Source organism: Equus asinus, chromosome 6 (assembly GCF_041296235.1).
Source record: "Equus asinus isolate D_3611 breed Donkey chromosome 6, EquAss-T2T_v2, whole genome shotgun sequence".
NCBI classification, from domain to species: Eukaryota; Metazoa; Chordata; class Mammalia; order Perissodactyla; family Equidae; genus Equus; species Equus asinus.
In genome coordinates, this window is record NC_091795.1 from 7,063,468 (window position 1) to 7,080,113 (window position 16,646).

Genomic DNA, 16,646 nt, shown 5'->3' on the forward strand with positions numbered 1-16,646 from the left:
AAGTGAGCCAAAGACCTGAACAGAAATCTCATCAAAGAAGATATACAGATATACAGATGGCAAATGAGCACATGAAAAAACATTCCACATCATATCTCATCAGGCAACTGCATTTTAAAACAACAATAAAAATCATCACCTATCTATTAGAATGGCCAAAGTCTGGAACAGCGAGAACAGCAAATGCAAGAGAGCATGTGGAGCAAAAGGGACTCTCATTCGTTGCTGGTGGGAATGCAAAATGGGACAGCCACTTTGGAAGACAGTTTGGTGGTTTCTTACAAAACTAAACATACTTTTATCATACAATCCAGCAATCACATCTCCTGATATTTACCTAACTCATATTCACACAAAACTCATGTGCAGATGTTTATAGCAGCTTTATTCATAATTGCCATAACTTGGAAGTAACAAAGATGCCCTTTAGTAGGTAAATGAATAAACTGTGGTATATCCAGACAATGGAATATTATTCAGTACTAAAAACAAATGAGTTATCAAGCCATGAGGAAGCTTAAGTGCATATGATTAAGTGAAAGAAGTCAATCTGAAAACGCTGCATAGTGTATGACTTGAACTATATGATATTCTGGAACAGGTAAAACTATGAAGATGGTAAAAGGACTGGTGGTTCCTAGGGAGTGGGTAGGGGATGAGATGAATACATGGGGCACAGAGGATTTTTAGGACGGTAAAAATATTCTGTATAATACTGTAATGATGGATTTATATCATTATACATTTGCCCAAACTCACAAAATGAACAACATGAAGAGTAAAACCTAATGCAAACTATGACTTTCTGTGAATATAATGTGTCAATATAGGTTCACCATTGTAGCAAATGTACCACCCTGGTGGGGGATGTTGATAATGGAGAGTATGGGGGCAGGGGATACATGGGAAATCTCTGTACCTTCCTATCAATTTTGCTTTGAACTTAAAACTCCCTTAAAACAACAGTCTTAAAAAGCATCTTCCTACATTTGTTTAAGCAAAAATCCTAAAGTAGAATTCATACTTCTTTGATTTCTTGTCTATTTGCTTTCCCAGAATTTACAGTGCTATCTGCAGGAAATGTCCATTATGAACTTATTCCTCTCTACAGATAGTGTGTTGTAATAAATAGTGGGGATTTGTTTTAATTAGATATGGTAAGACATGCAGACGTGGAAAGGACTGTCATAAGGAAGACGTTTATACTCACAGATCCCTAAAAACAGGAGGCAAGACAAGCTACATGGCAGGGGGTACTTGGGGAAGCATGGAGATCGGTCAGGAGGCAGAGAGAGTAGCAGTAAAATGAGGGCAAGAGCTTCTATTGTGGTTTGCCAAGGATTGGCTTCTTTGAATAATTTCAATGTGCCCTGGAGCACAGGGGCTGTCCTTAGTTGTTTGATACCTGGCCTGGGGTGATTAGGGTAGATGAGTAGTGGCCCACAGTGTGAGAGCTCAAGAAAGGAGGTGGCTGAGGTAAGGTCTCTGGGTTCATTGGTTTGCCTCATGAAGGTCATGCTTGCAGGTGAGTCCTTTCCTATCTTTAGGGATTGGCTGGCCCTGGGAGGGGTGGTCCCTCCTGTGTCAGCAAGCAACAGAAATAAAAAATTTCAAAGCAACAGAATAAAAAAATATGCTTAATACATACTGTATTAATTTTAGTCAAGAACACATTATGTATTTTGTCCAATGCCTTTTGTAATCTATATTAATGAATTCATGCTTTCTATGCATATATTTTCTCATCTTTGTCCAGTTACCCTTGCGTATTATAAGTCTAATTGAAGAATTGTTAACATTGAACCATATTTTGGTTTCTGGTTATCAACCTCACTTTGTTTCATTAACATATTATTATTATTATTATTATTATTATTATTTGAGGAAGATTAGCCCTGAGCTAACTACTGCCAGTCATCCTCTTTTTTGCTGAGGAAGACTGGCCCTGAGCTAACATCCATGCCCATCTTCCTCTACTTTATATGTGGGATGCCTACCACAGCATGGTGTGCCAAGCAGTGCCATGTCCACACCTGGGATCTGAACCGGTGAACCCTGGGCCACCGAGAAGCAGAACATGTGAACTTAACCACTGCACCACCAGGCCGGCCACCATTATCATATTATTTTAATTTACTTTGCAATATATTTAACAATGCTTTAATTGATAATTCTATAATGTGTTTTTGTTCCTCAATAGTATAGTATATGCATTTTATAGAGTTTCCATATCTTTGAGTCCTTAATTTTAAAGATTTTATAATAGTCTAACAGGTGTATCTGCCATACTTAATCATTCCTTCATAGTTAGAAATTTGTACTGTCTAAAATTTCACATTTGTCCTGCTATGAATAAGTATTTACAACAGTTTTATTCTGGAATGTGGATTGCTTCTTATATTAAGGTTACAAATATTGTGAAAGGTTGGTGTGATTTTTCCCCTTTGACAATAAGGAATGTGAGAATTTGTTTTCATTACCTGTGTTTGATATTATGGTTTCCAAAATATTTTTTTCATTTTGGTACTGAACTTCATAGCAGTATTTTCTTTTTATTTTTTTTATAATAAAAGTGTTACAAACATAGTTGATAGGAATGATAATTGCTAAGCAGATTTATTTTTAAAAAATTAAAAGCCATGTTTATTTCACCTTGGAGTGTTAAGTTCTCACTCTATCTCTGAAATTTAGGGAATTAGTTTCAAAATTATAAAAGGTAACCCCTCTGAAAATGCCTTCTCCTGAATGATAAGAAAAGTTATATTCATGCTTTTTAAGTTTCATAAATATTATATACATGCATAAATTAAGCAAAGATGACTATGTTGAATTGCATTATTTTACAAAAGACTAACAGTTGAGTGAATTCAGCATCGCACTGGAGTGACTAATTCCCTTATTCTCTCCCCACTAAGTTACAACCAAAAGCACATTCACTGACAAACAGAGGATTCCCTACAAAGCACAGTAGGATATGTGAGAGATCCACAAAGCCATACATCTGAAGGTTGGGGTACTTGATCCCTGGGAAGCAGTGGAAGGATGTGACTTGATCCTTCCCCCTCCCTGGTGGCAGCAATTTATATTGTGGGTCCTCACACAGCAGTAAGTGAATCACTGTAAGAGGAGGCACAGGGGCAGGCAGGCCTGTATGTGAATACTTTCACTTTCAAAATAGGAGCCAACCCTGTGGGAGTTCCCACAGTGTTGCAGCAGCCCCCTCCATAGGAGCATTCCACACCAAGTGGAATGGCTCCACTACCATGTGGGCACCCCACAAAACACAGCAGCCCAGAAAAACTGCCTGTGAGTGCAGAGTGGGCCCACACACATGAAAAAAATGCCCCTCCCCTCCTGCCTACTGACCCAGCTTTGTCGGCCCCTGGCCAAGGCAGAAGTCCCACACCAGAGCACCTGTGTGTGTGTGTGCGTGTGTGTGTGCATGTATGACCCACCCACTGGCTGTGGCCAGAAGGCAAACAAAAACTAGACCTATCAAAAGAACTTCCAGCAGATGTAGCAGGTTCAGAAAACACAGATCTTGCCCTGCCAAGAGTTGACAGGTGGAATCTGCAATCTGATACTACCATAAATGCACGGGCAAAAGATCAGCTCATCAAACACCATGAAAAACTGCAGTAACAGTTCAGAGCAGAAGAAAAATGACAACTCTCCAGAAACCAATCCTGAAGTCACAGAAGGTTACAACATAAATGAGAGAATTCAAAATAGTTGTCATAAAGAAACTCAATGAGTTACAAGAAAACTCAGAAAGGCAGTTCAATGAAGTCAGGAGTAAGATTAATGAGCAGAAAGAATACTTCACCAAAGATATTGAAACACTAAAAAAACAAACAGAAATTCTGGAGATGAAGAGCACAAGGAATGAGATAAAAACCTATCTAGAACTTTTTAAAAATACAGCTGACATTATAGAGGATAGAATTAGTGATTTGGAAGACAGAAATATGGACATGATTCAGGTGGAGGAGGGAGAAATAAGACTGAAAAAATGAAGTAATTCTTTGAGAAACATCTGAATCAATTAGGAAAAGCAACATAAGGATTATAGGTATTCCAGAGGGAGAAAGGAGCAGAGAGTTCTAGAAAGAAATAATAGCTGAAAACTTCTCAAATCAGGGGAAAGAACTAGACTTACAAGTATGTGAAGTCAATAGAACTCCTAATTACATCAATGCAAAAAGAGCCTCTCTAAGGCACGTAATAGTAAAAATGGCATAACTCAATGACAAAGCAAAAGTATTAAGGTCAGCAAGGCAGAATAAAATAACCTACAAAGGAACTCCTATCAGGCTATCAGTGCATTTCTCAGCAGAAAATTTACAGGCTAGGAAAGAATAGAATTATGTATTCAAAATAATGAAAGACAAAATCTTTCAACCAAGAATACTCTATCCAGGAAAACTATCCTTGAGATACAATGGAGAAATAAAAGCTTTCCCAGATAAACAAAAGCTGAGGGAGATCATCACCACTAGAACTCCCTTACAAGAAATAATCAAGGATTCTCTCATACTTGAAACAAAAAGGTAAAGGTTTAAAAAGCCTTGAGCAAGAAGACAAATAGACAAAATCAGAGAATTTCAGCTCTTTATCAGAGCATGTTAGCAAACATTTTAATATAAAATAAAAGATAAAGGGAAGGAAAGCATCAAAAATCACTATTAACACTTCAATTTAGTCACAAACTCACAACTCAATACAGAATAATTGTGGAAACAATAACTTAAGGGGAAGAGAAAAGGGATAGAATCTGTTTAAACTAATGGAGATAAGAGGCTATCAGGAAATGGATTATCTTATCAACAGGATCTTGTATACAAACCTCATTGTAACCACCAAACAAAAAGAGCAGAGCTACAAATCACAAATAAAGAGAAAACCACCACAGAAAACCACCAAACTGAAATGGCAGTCAGAAATACAAGGAAGAGAAACGAGGGAAATATAGAACAACTGGAACACAAGAGAAAAAATAGCAATATTAAGCTCTCATATGTCAATAATCACTCTAAATGTAAATAGATTGCATTCTCCAATCAAAAGACACAGAGTGGCTGGATGGATTGAAAAACAAGACCCAACAATATGCTGCCGCCAGGAAACATATCTCAGCTCTAAAGACAAACACAGATTCAGAGTGAAGGAATGGAAGATGATACTCCAAACAAATGACAAACAAAAGAAAGCAGATGTTGCCATACTTATATCAGAAAAGTAGATTTCAATATAAAAGGCAATTAGAGACAAAGGGGGCAGTTTATAATGATAAAAGTGACACTCCACGAAGAGGACATAACACTTATGAATATAAATGCACCTAACACAGGAACACCAAAGTATATAAAGCAACTATTAACAGACCTAAAGGGAGAAATTAACAGCAACACAATAATAGTAGGGAACCTCAATGCCCCATTTACATCATTGGATAGATCAAGACAGAAAATCAACAAAGAAGTAGTGGACTTAAATGAAAATCTAGGCCAGATGGACTTAGTAGATATATATAGAACATTCCATTCCAAAACAACAGAATACACATTCTTCTCAAGTACACATGGATCATTATCAAAGATAGACCATATAGTAGGAAACAAGGCAAGCCCCAATAAATTTAAGAAATCTGAAATCATATGAAGCATCCTTTCCAACCATAATGCTATGAAACTAGAAATCAAGTACAAGAAAAAAGCTTGGAAAGTCACAAATATGTAGAGACTAAACAACATGCTACTGAACAACCACTGGATCAATTAAGAGATCAGAGGATAAAAATGCCTGGAAACAAATGAAAATAAAAATACAGCATATCAACTCTTACAGGATGCAGCAAAACTGGTTCTAAAAGGGAAGTTCATAGCAATACAGGCCAACCTCAACAAACAAGAAAAATCTCAAATAAGTAAACTACACCTAACAGAACTAGAAAAAGAAGAACAAACAAAGCCCAAAGTCAGCAGAAGGAGTGAAATAATAAAAATTGGAGCAGAAATAAATGAAACAGATACCAAAACACAGTAGAGAGGATCAATGAAACTAAGAGCTGGTTCTTTGAGAAGATAAACAAAATTGAGAAACCTTTAGCCAGACTCACTAAGAAAAAAAGAGAGAAGCTTCAAATAAATAAAATTAGAAATGAAAGAGGAGAAATTACAACATATACCACAGGAATACAAATGATTATGAAAGAATACTGTGAAAAACTATATGCCAACAAATTGGATAACCTGAAAGAAGTGGATAAATTCTTAGACTTTTACAACCTCCCCAAATTGAATCATTAAGAAATAGAGAATCCGAATCACAAGCCCAATCACAAGTAAGATTGAGACAGTAATCCAAAATCTCCCAAAAAACAAAGTCCATGACCAAATGGCTTCTTTGGAGAATTCTACCAAACATTCAAAGAAGATTTAATATCTATCCTTCTCAAACTATTCCACAAAATTGAGGAAGAGAGAATGATTCCTAACTCATTCTATGAGGACAACATCACCCTGATGCCAAATTCAGACAAGGACAACACATAGAAGGAAAATTACAGGCCAATATCACTGATAAACATAGATGCAAAAATCCTCAACAAAATGTTGGCAAACTGAATATAGCAATACATTCAAAAGATCATACACCATGATCAAGTGGGATTTATTCCAGTGATGTAGGGATGGTTCAACATCTGAAAATCAAATAATGTGCTATACCACATTATGAAAATGAGGAATAAAAATCACATGATCGTCTCAATAGACACAGAGAAAGCATTTGACAAGATCCAACAATTTATGATAAAAAAAATTCTCAATAAAACGGGTATAGAACGATAGTACCTCAATATAATAAATGCCATATATGACAAACCCACAGCCAACATCATACTTAGTGAAAAATTGAAAGCCATCCCTCTGAGAACAGGAACAAGATAAGGGTGCCTGCTCTTGCCACTCTAATTCAACATATAGTGGAGATTTTGGCTAGAGCAATTAGGCAAGAAAGAAAGAAATAAAAGGTATCCAAATTGGAAAGGAAGAAGTGAAACTCTTGTTTGCGGACAACATGATTCTGTATATAGAAAACCCTAAAGAGTCCACTGGAAAACTATTAAAAGTAATCAACAACTACAGCAATGTTGCAGGGTGCAAAATCAACTTTCAAAAAAATCAGTAGCATTTCTATACACTAATAACAAACTAGCAGAAAGAGAATTCAAGAATACAATCCCATTTACGATTGCAACAAAGGAATAAAATATCTAGAAATAAATTTAATCAAGGAGGTGAAAGACCTGTACAATGAAAACTATGACATTATTGAAAGAAATCAAAGTTGGCATAAAGAAATGGAAAGTGATTCCATGCTCATGGATTGGAAGAATAAACAGTTAAAATGTCCATATTACCTAAAGAAATCTGCAGACTCAATACAATCCAAATCAAAATCCCAATGACATTCTTCACAGAAATAGAACAAAGAATCCTAAAATTTATATTGAAGAACAAAAGACTGCAAAAAGTCAAAGCAATCCTGAGAAAAAAGAACAAGCTGGAGGCATCACAATCCCTGACTTCAAAATATACTGCAAAGCTGTGGTAATCAACACAGCATGGTACTGGCACAAAAACAAACACACATTAATGGAAGTGAATTGAAAGCTGAGAAATAAAACTACATATCTATGGACAGCTAATCTTTGACAAAGGAACCAAGAACATAGAATGGAGAAAGTGAATTCTCTTCAATAAATTGTGTTGGGAAAACTGGACAGCCACATGTAAAAGAATGAAAGTAGACCATTATCTTTTGCCTTAAACAAAACTTAAGTCAAAATGGATCAAAGACTTGAAGGTAAGACCTGAAATCACAAAACTCCTAGAAGAAAATGTAGGCAGTACACTCTTTGACATTGGTTTTAGCAGTGTCTTTTCAAATACCGTGTCTACTCAAGCAAGGGAAATAGAAGAAAAAATAAACAAATGGGACTATATGAGACTAAAAAGCTTCTGCAAGGCAAAGGAAATAATCAACACCATGAAAAGATAACCCACTAACTGGGATAAAATATTTGCAAATTATATATCCGACTAGCGGTTAATTTCCAAAATATATAAAGGAGTCATACAACTCAACAACAAAAAAAATCTGATGAGAATATGGGCAGAGAATATGAACAGACATTTTTCCAAAGAAGATATACAGATGGCCAACAGACACATGAAAAGATGTTCAACATCACTATGTATTAGGGAAATGCAAATCAAAACTAGAATGAGGCATTACCTTACACCTATCACAATGGCTATAATTACCAAGACAAAAATTAACAAATGTTGGAGAGGATGTGGAGAAAAGGGAACCCTCATATACCGTTAGTGGGAGTGCAAACAGGAGCAGCCACTGTGGAAAACAGGATGGAGATTTCTCAAAAAATTCAAAATAGAAATACAATATTATCCAGCTGTTCCACTGTTGAGTATTTATCCAAAGAACTTGAAATCAACAACTCAAAGAGACTTATGCACTCCTATGTTCATTGAAGCATTATTCACAATAGCCAAGACATGGAAGCAACCCAGATGCCCATCAACTGATGATTGTATAAAAAAGAGGTGGTAATACATACAATGGAATATTACTCAGCCATAAAAAAATACAAAATCGTCCCACTTGCAACAACATAGATAGACCTTGAGTGTACTGTGTTAAGAAAAGAACCCAGACAAAGAAAGAGAAACACAGCATGATCTGACTCATATTTGGAAGATAAACTAACACATGGACAGAGAACAGATTAGTGGTTACCAGAGGGGAAATGTGTTGGGGAGTGGGCATAAGGGGTAGAGTTGCACATATATATGATGACAGATAAAAATTAGACCATTGGTGGTGTGCATGATACAGACTATACAGACACTGATAAATAATAATGTACACCTGAAATTTCACAATGTTATAAACCATTAAGACCTCAATAAAATAATTGAAAAAAAAAAGACTGACAGTTGCTTCTGAGTAAAGCAGCTGGAATGCAAATAAATTTTTCAAAACTCAGGGGTGACAGCCTCAGGTAAGGGAGAGAGACACCTAACCCTTCAATTAAGTGAGAGAAAGCCAAAGGTTTACTGGGGTACAGAGGACCAGTATGCTCACCATTCCCCTGCTCTCAGGAAATGCTCGCCCTTCCACACATCACTTTTGATCATTGCTTCATATTGTGTCTATATAGACCTTCCTCAAATTACGATGGGATTACAGTCCCAATAAATCCATCCTAAGCTGAAAATGCATTTAATACACCTAACTGACTGAACATCATAGCTTGGCCTAGCCTACCATAAATGTGCTCAGAACACTTACCTCAGCCTACAGTTGGGCAAAATTATCCAACACAAAGCCTATTTTTTAATAAAGTTTTGAATATCTCATGAAATTTTTTGAGCAGTGTAAAGAAGGTGAAAACCAACATGGTTGTACGGATACAGGTTGGTTCTAAGTATATAGGTTATTTATCCTCATGATCGCATGGCTGACTGGGAGCTGCGGCTGGCTGTCCCTGCCTACCATCACCAGAGTATTGTACTGCATATTGCCAGCCCAGGAAGAGATCAAAATTCCAAATTGGAAGTATGTTTTCTACTGAATGCATATTGCTTTTGAACCATTATAAAGTCAAAAAACTGTGAGTCTAACCATGGTAAGTGGAGGACTGTTGCTACATAGAAATTACTCTAAGAAGGAAAAATATATTGAGTAAATTAATGTTTAATATGATCTAATGTTATAATTAAATAATATATTATGAATTATATAATATATGATAAAGTGTATTTAATAATAAAAATAGTATTTGCTCGAGTCATCTGTATGCTTTGACTTTTGTAGCATTTTAAACATTGAACAACTTTTTTCTGCTTATTTTAATACATAGTGCAGGGGAGCAATGCTTTTACTCTGCTATATTTCATGAGGGCTCTAAGGCAATTTTGCCTCTGGAGTAGTGAAATTCTCCAGTCCCCTTCCTTACACGGTTGGGCCCATTTATTACACTATTGGTAAAATCATACAAGTATACTGGTTAGGTACACGGATTCTGGAATAAAAAGTATACTAGGCTTGAACGAACTATTATCCATTTATTAGAAGGGAACCTTCGGCTAATTACTCAACCTCTTGTTGACTCAGCTTCCTCATCTGTAAAATGTGGATAATATTTAAACTTATCTGGTATAGTTTTGGTAAGAATTAAAAGAAAAAAATGATTTTGAAGTATCAAATAGGATATCCTACACAAAATAAGGCTTTATTTTAAAAATTATTTTTATGTAACTAAATTTAACAATCTTTCTTCTCTGTGTCTGATGAGTCATGGTTTAGCAAGTTTTCCCCACCCTTGGATTCTAGAGGAATTCATCCATAATCCAGATGAAGTTTGTAATCAAATTTCAGCACCAGAAAAAGAAGATGCTATTTGAGAGGACTGAGTTAAATTTATAATCAAACTTACAGAGAAGTGACAACTCTTTGATACTGACTTTTCTAATCTAAGAACCTAGAAGGTGTTTCCATTTGCTCATATCTAATTTGTTACATTCAGGAGAGTTTTTCAATTTGCTTTTTATTTATGTTTTATTTGTTCTGTTTATGCCTGAGTATTGCAATTTTGATATGAATTTCTGAATATATTATATTTTCCATAATGCCTTCATTTCTTATCCATGATTTGTTTTTTAGTATAGTTTTAATTATTTTGTGATGGTGTCTTAATTTATTTTCATTTTAGTTAGAAATCATTCACTACATAATGATGAAACTTTAAAATGTGTTTAGACTCGCTCCATGTTTTGGTTTAATCAATAGTCATAAATATTCCATTTTTAAATTGAAATTGCTATAAATTTTCCCATTACCGATGTAGAACTTTTTGTATTTCCACCAGATACTAAATAAAGGTTGTTAGTGGAGTAGTCCAAATCTTCTTAAATTTTTCTCAAAGTTTATTTTATCTGATATTAATATAGACATACTATTTTCCTTTTGATTAATTTGACTATTTCCATATTTTTATTATGCTGGAGTTTTTAAATTTACATCTGACCATCTTCATATTATAAAGCAAGTATTTTTTTTCAAAGAATTTTTTTTTTGAGGAAGATTAGCCCTGAGCTAACATCCACTGCCAATCCTCCTCTTTTTGTTGAGGAAGATTGGCCCTGAGCTAACATCCATGCCCATCTTCTTCTATTTTATAAGTGGGAAGTCTGCCACAGTGTGGCTTGACAAGCGGTACACAGGGCTGTGCCTGGGATCCGAACCCACGAACCCCAGACCGCTGAAGCAGAGTGGGTGAACTTAACTGCTGTGCCACCAAACCGACCCCCAAAGAATATTTAATTTGATTTCCAAGATATATGGATCAAATTTCTGTCACAATATTTTATGGGTTTGCTTTTTCCTTCTTTTTATATCATCCCTATGATTTCTCATCTCTGGCATGCTTTTAGGATTGCTTCATTTTATTCACATTTCTTTTCTCTTTGTTACTTTGGAAGTTGTATTCCCTGTTTCTATTCTTTTGGGAGTTACTTTATAAATTTTAATAATTTTAACAGTGTCTCTGCCCTACTGAAAAATGCATGGATCTTAGGATCATTAACTCCCACTCTCTGCCCAAAGTGTATACTATTAAGATCCAGTATTTTATTTCAGCTTTGTTTTTATCTGCATTCTTTGAAAACAGTTACTGTTTTTTATTCTGTATATATCAGATTCACCTACATGTTTAACAGTTTGACATTTCTTTGTTCTTTATTCCTACCTGTGTCTCAGACCTTTCATCTAGTATGATTTTTATTTTTCCTGAAGTATATCCTTCAGAAGTTTATTTAATGAATGTCTTTTATAATTAAATCCCTGAGTGTTTTGTTAATTTGCATTTGTTTTGTATTCACATTAATTCATGAATGATCATTTTTCTCTATATGCAGTTCGAGGTTAACAGTTAACTTTTCTCAGTACTTCATGTCATCTCACTGACACCTGGTATTCGATGTTGCTTTGAGAAGTCAGGCACCATACTGGCCTTTTTGTGTGATGAGTCTGGACATGGGGCTTTTGTCTGCCCTTTCCAAACCTGGGAACCGGAGTTTCTCATCAGTTGTGCAAAAGTCTCACCCACTATTCATTTCGCTCTATTCTCTCCCTCTTCACCTTAGGGAGTCATATTAGAGATACCTTAGGTCCTTCCGTCCAGTTCCTATGTCTGCTTCTTGCTCATATTTCCATATGTCCATTATTAGTCTCTCGGCATTGCATTATGCAATATTCTTTCAGATACACATTACAGCTCACTAATTTTCTGCCATTTGCAGTCTGTTGTGATTTTTCCCATTGTGTTTTTAACCTTACTTATTCAAATTTTTGTTTCTAGAAGACCTGGTTGACTCTTCCTCACATCTTCCTGACCATGTCCTGTGATATTTTTGCCAGATTTTATTTTGACAAATATGGTTAAACATATAAAATATTTATATTCATTATCTGTTAATTCTAACATCTGAAAAATTTTTATTCCAATTCTGTGGTGAGTTATTTTCACAGCCTTTGCTCATTATGTTTGTTTCCTCAATCATTTTGTCATTTTTCCCATAAGCTAATTTTCTTATATGTATCATTCATGGAAATTATTTTGGGCCCAGGTTAAGGGAGTCTCCTATCAGAAATGGTTCACTTCCGTAAGCTACATAGCCACCTAGAGATGCTGAAAACCTAAAATTTATTCAACTGAAATTTTTGGCTAGAGTTATTTAGAGCCACATAGGCAGTTTTTATTCCAGCCTTATATCCATATGAGGCTGAGCTTCTGGTCAGGAATTGTTGAGAAGGCATTTTTCTCTCCTTCTTTTCCTCTTCTCTATCTAGCTAAGATCAGGAAAGGAATATCTTCTTACAACGTCATTCTCTGAGTAGACTATTTTTTCCCAGTTTCCTGACAGAACAAATTGTCTTTCCCAGGTCTCAGATGTAAGTGGGAGTCTCTAACCTGAGCTCTGTCCTTGTGATAACTCATAGCTTTGTCTTTTGCTCTTTTCCTTAGAACCCAACCACTAGGCTACCAGACATTTTATTTCTCTGTTTGCAAACCTAAGGGAAATAAGCGGATAAACTGAAAGTCTATTCAGTATAATATTTACATTTTGATGGAACTACAGTATAAGTCAGGGTCTCTCTTGACCATCTGTGTACTGATTTTTGGCATCTGCTTTCTGTGAATATATGCTTATCTCTTTGGTGGGATTTATTTCTTTCCACATTTATCAGGTACTGCTATCAAAGGATGGCTATTATTAACCCATGTTTCTTAGTTTACTTATAGCTTATTTAGCTTAATCTCAAAGCTGTATAGAGTATTATCAGCTGCATTAAAAGCCATCCAGAGATAACAGTTGGGAACAGGATGATATTATGAGAGATAACTATACCCTTGTGTACACTTACTATTGCCATCGTCTGTTGGCCCACAGGTAAATGAGAGTTAAGTACAAATTTTATATTTTAAGCTTGTTAGTAATAACAGAAATGTAATAAATGAACATGAATGTCTATTTTCTCATCATGGTTTTATTACTAGTCTGGAATTATTATTAATCATTATGAACAGAAAATACTTTACAGACTAAAGATTATGTTGTTTTTTTATTTCATTGTAAGTTAGAGGTGTTTTTTTTAAACCAAACTTATTGATTAAAAAAATCAATTAAATCCCTACATGGACTATTTATTATTTTTCTAGGGCTTCCATAACAAAATACCACAGCCTAGGGGTGAGAAATTTATTTTTTCACAATTCTGGAGTCTGGAAATCCAAGGTCAAAGTAATAGCAGGGTTGGTTTCTCCTGAGTCCTCTCTCCTTGGCTTGCAATGGCTGTCTTCTTGCTATGTCCTCACGTGGCCTTTTCTCTGTGCCCTCTTCTTTTAAGGACATCAATATTATTGGATTAGAGCTCCACACTTATAACCTCATTTAACCTTAATTAGTTCTTTAAGAGCCTGATCACCAAAGGTTAGGGCTTCGGCGTATGAATTTTGAGAAGATAGGATTCAGTCCATAATGGACTATAAATAATCTAAATAAATTTTTTTAAAAATATATTTTGACCTAAATTTTAAGGAGATGTAAAGACATTACAAAATTGCTATCAGATGTCTGAAGCTTTGCTACCTAAAGCTTTCTCTCTGTCTGGCAGTCTCTTCTTTGTATAGTAGACACTGTTTTATATTACATATTCAAAAATATTCAATAATATGAGTGATACCTGCTGTGCCTTGTTTTTCATCAGAGATTAAGGTCATTCATTGCTCAGTGGGAACATTGAGTTAAAGAAAACAAATTTTCAAGAAGACAGGAATGACCTGCAGGCAACACTAACTCTGCATTTCAGAATCTGACAAAGGATGAGATGCTGTATGAGTGTGTGAAGAGTGAAGAGAGCAAATCATCTTTTACAGATTATAGTCAATAATTGTGTTTTGCAAATCAAAGAATTTCTAGACAGGGAGAAAGGTCTCTTATTTGTTGCCTTTTCACAAGGTAGGAATAATAGCAAAACAATTTCACAGGGTTGTGGATATGAGACAAATGTTTAATTACTGATTACAGTAGTTTGTCTTAAGCATGGTGCCATCGATTTTGTTTATTAAGAAATTAAACAAAGCTATAAGAACTTTTCAAAAGCCACCTGTGCTACCAACAATAATGAATGCAATTATAATTTTTGAGATGCTCTGGGGAAAAAAATGACAACCAGCACAAGATGAAGGACTGCAAAAGTAGAGATGCTGTGGAGCACTCAAGCCAGCTAACATCTGTCCAATGCAATCGCATCTGTCCAATGCATCTGGAGACTGCAGAGATGAACCAGGCATACATGCTGCTAAAATAAAGTCATGAAATCTAGCCTGAAGCCTCAAGTGGATATATGCTTTGTGGCCTCATTTGAGTTCTCATTTATTATTGTCACAAAACCACTGTGTAGTTCGGCATAATTCATTGCAGTCAGTGGTCTTCAATCAGGAAAGGCCAGGAACAAAAATAGCAAGAATTATGGGATATAGTAACATTTTGATTATATATAATGTCAGTTTGGAGTCTACTCAAAATATTTGGGAGTATATCAGCTTTTAAATTTACACCTTACCTTGTCTGCCTGGCTTCTGGTAATATCTAATTTTTAAAATAAGGAATTAATTCCTTCATAAATCTATGTGTTTTCTTATGCATCCTACAGTGGAAATGATAGGAAAACAGGGAAATCTTAAAGGGGAAATATATCACAATCAGACAAATTCTTGAAGGTTCTTTATGCCAGAGTCCACAGGTATTCTCTTAGTGTCATAGTTTAGAAAATCTAATTACCTTGCATTTATGAAATGGAAGTAGCAGAAGGAAGAGAACCACTTGATAGTAGGAAAATACTATCAGCATCAATTGATTTTTTGACTTCAAGATGGTTCTGGGATGCTGTTGTTGAGGAGGAGCTCAGCTCTTGCAAGTTTCACCCTCCTTAATGTTGCTTAGTGGGCTACAGCCTTTGTGTGATCCAGGTGAACAAAAAATTCCAAAATTTCTGAGTTGCAGTTTCCATATTTATATACAGGAGTATACTCCTTACCACAGTGATATTAATATTCATTACCACTGGGAGGTGTATGTGATCCAGACCACCCCAGAATGTCTTAATGGCAAATACAATGAATAAACACATGGCAAAGTCCCAGAGAAGCACACATGAGTTTTGCTTTAAGAAAAGCTGACCTGGAAATTCCCTTAACCTTGAGTAGGTTGGTCAAGAGTTCTGAGCAACTGATCTTGTAAGACTCTTCTAAAAGCCTCCTTTGAATTGTGTTTGAACACAATTTAGAGATTCCTCCTAGAAACCACTTAGGATACAGCTTCAAGCAAAGTTATTTCTGTGTAGTTCTCTATTATTTAGAGTACGTTGTGTGTATAATTTAAGTGTTGAACATGGAGGGGATCAGAATATGCAACACCAAAATATGCCACTTTAGCATAAGCATTGTTTTGAGCAGAAGGTAATTGAGAATCAAAAGATGCAGGAAGAGTTCTCTGCTCTCCCTTTAGCTGGCTAACACAGATCCTAAATTTCCCTTTATGAAGGTGCTCCCCACCCTGTACCAAGAAGAGAAGAATGACTCTTATCATCAGAGATGCAGTGTCTACACTAAGATGAATCTGAATAAACAGACCTTACTAAATTGATGTTATCTTCCATTTGTTCCCCCATATAGTTCCTGACTAGGAACTTCCCCATGATTTATCATCCCTTGAAGCCCAAACTCCTTTTCCTTTGTTAAAATAGTATGTAAGTCCCCAATTTTAATTGCTTCTTTGAGTTTCACGTCTTTTCTGTGAACTTTCATGCATGTAAATATTCATAATGATTATGTGCCTTTTCTCCTGTTAATCTCTTTTGTTAGTCTAATTTGCATTCCCCGGAACAACAAACCAAAAGAGTAGAGGAAAAGTTTTTCCTCCCCAACAAACAACAGCCTCTGGTAAATTATAGAGAGGCTATCTAAAGACACCAGTCAGTGTGAAATTTTCAAT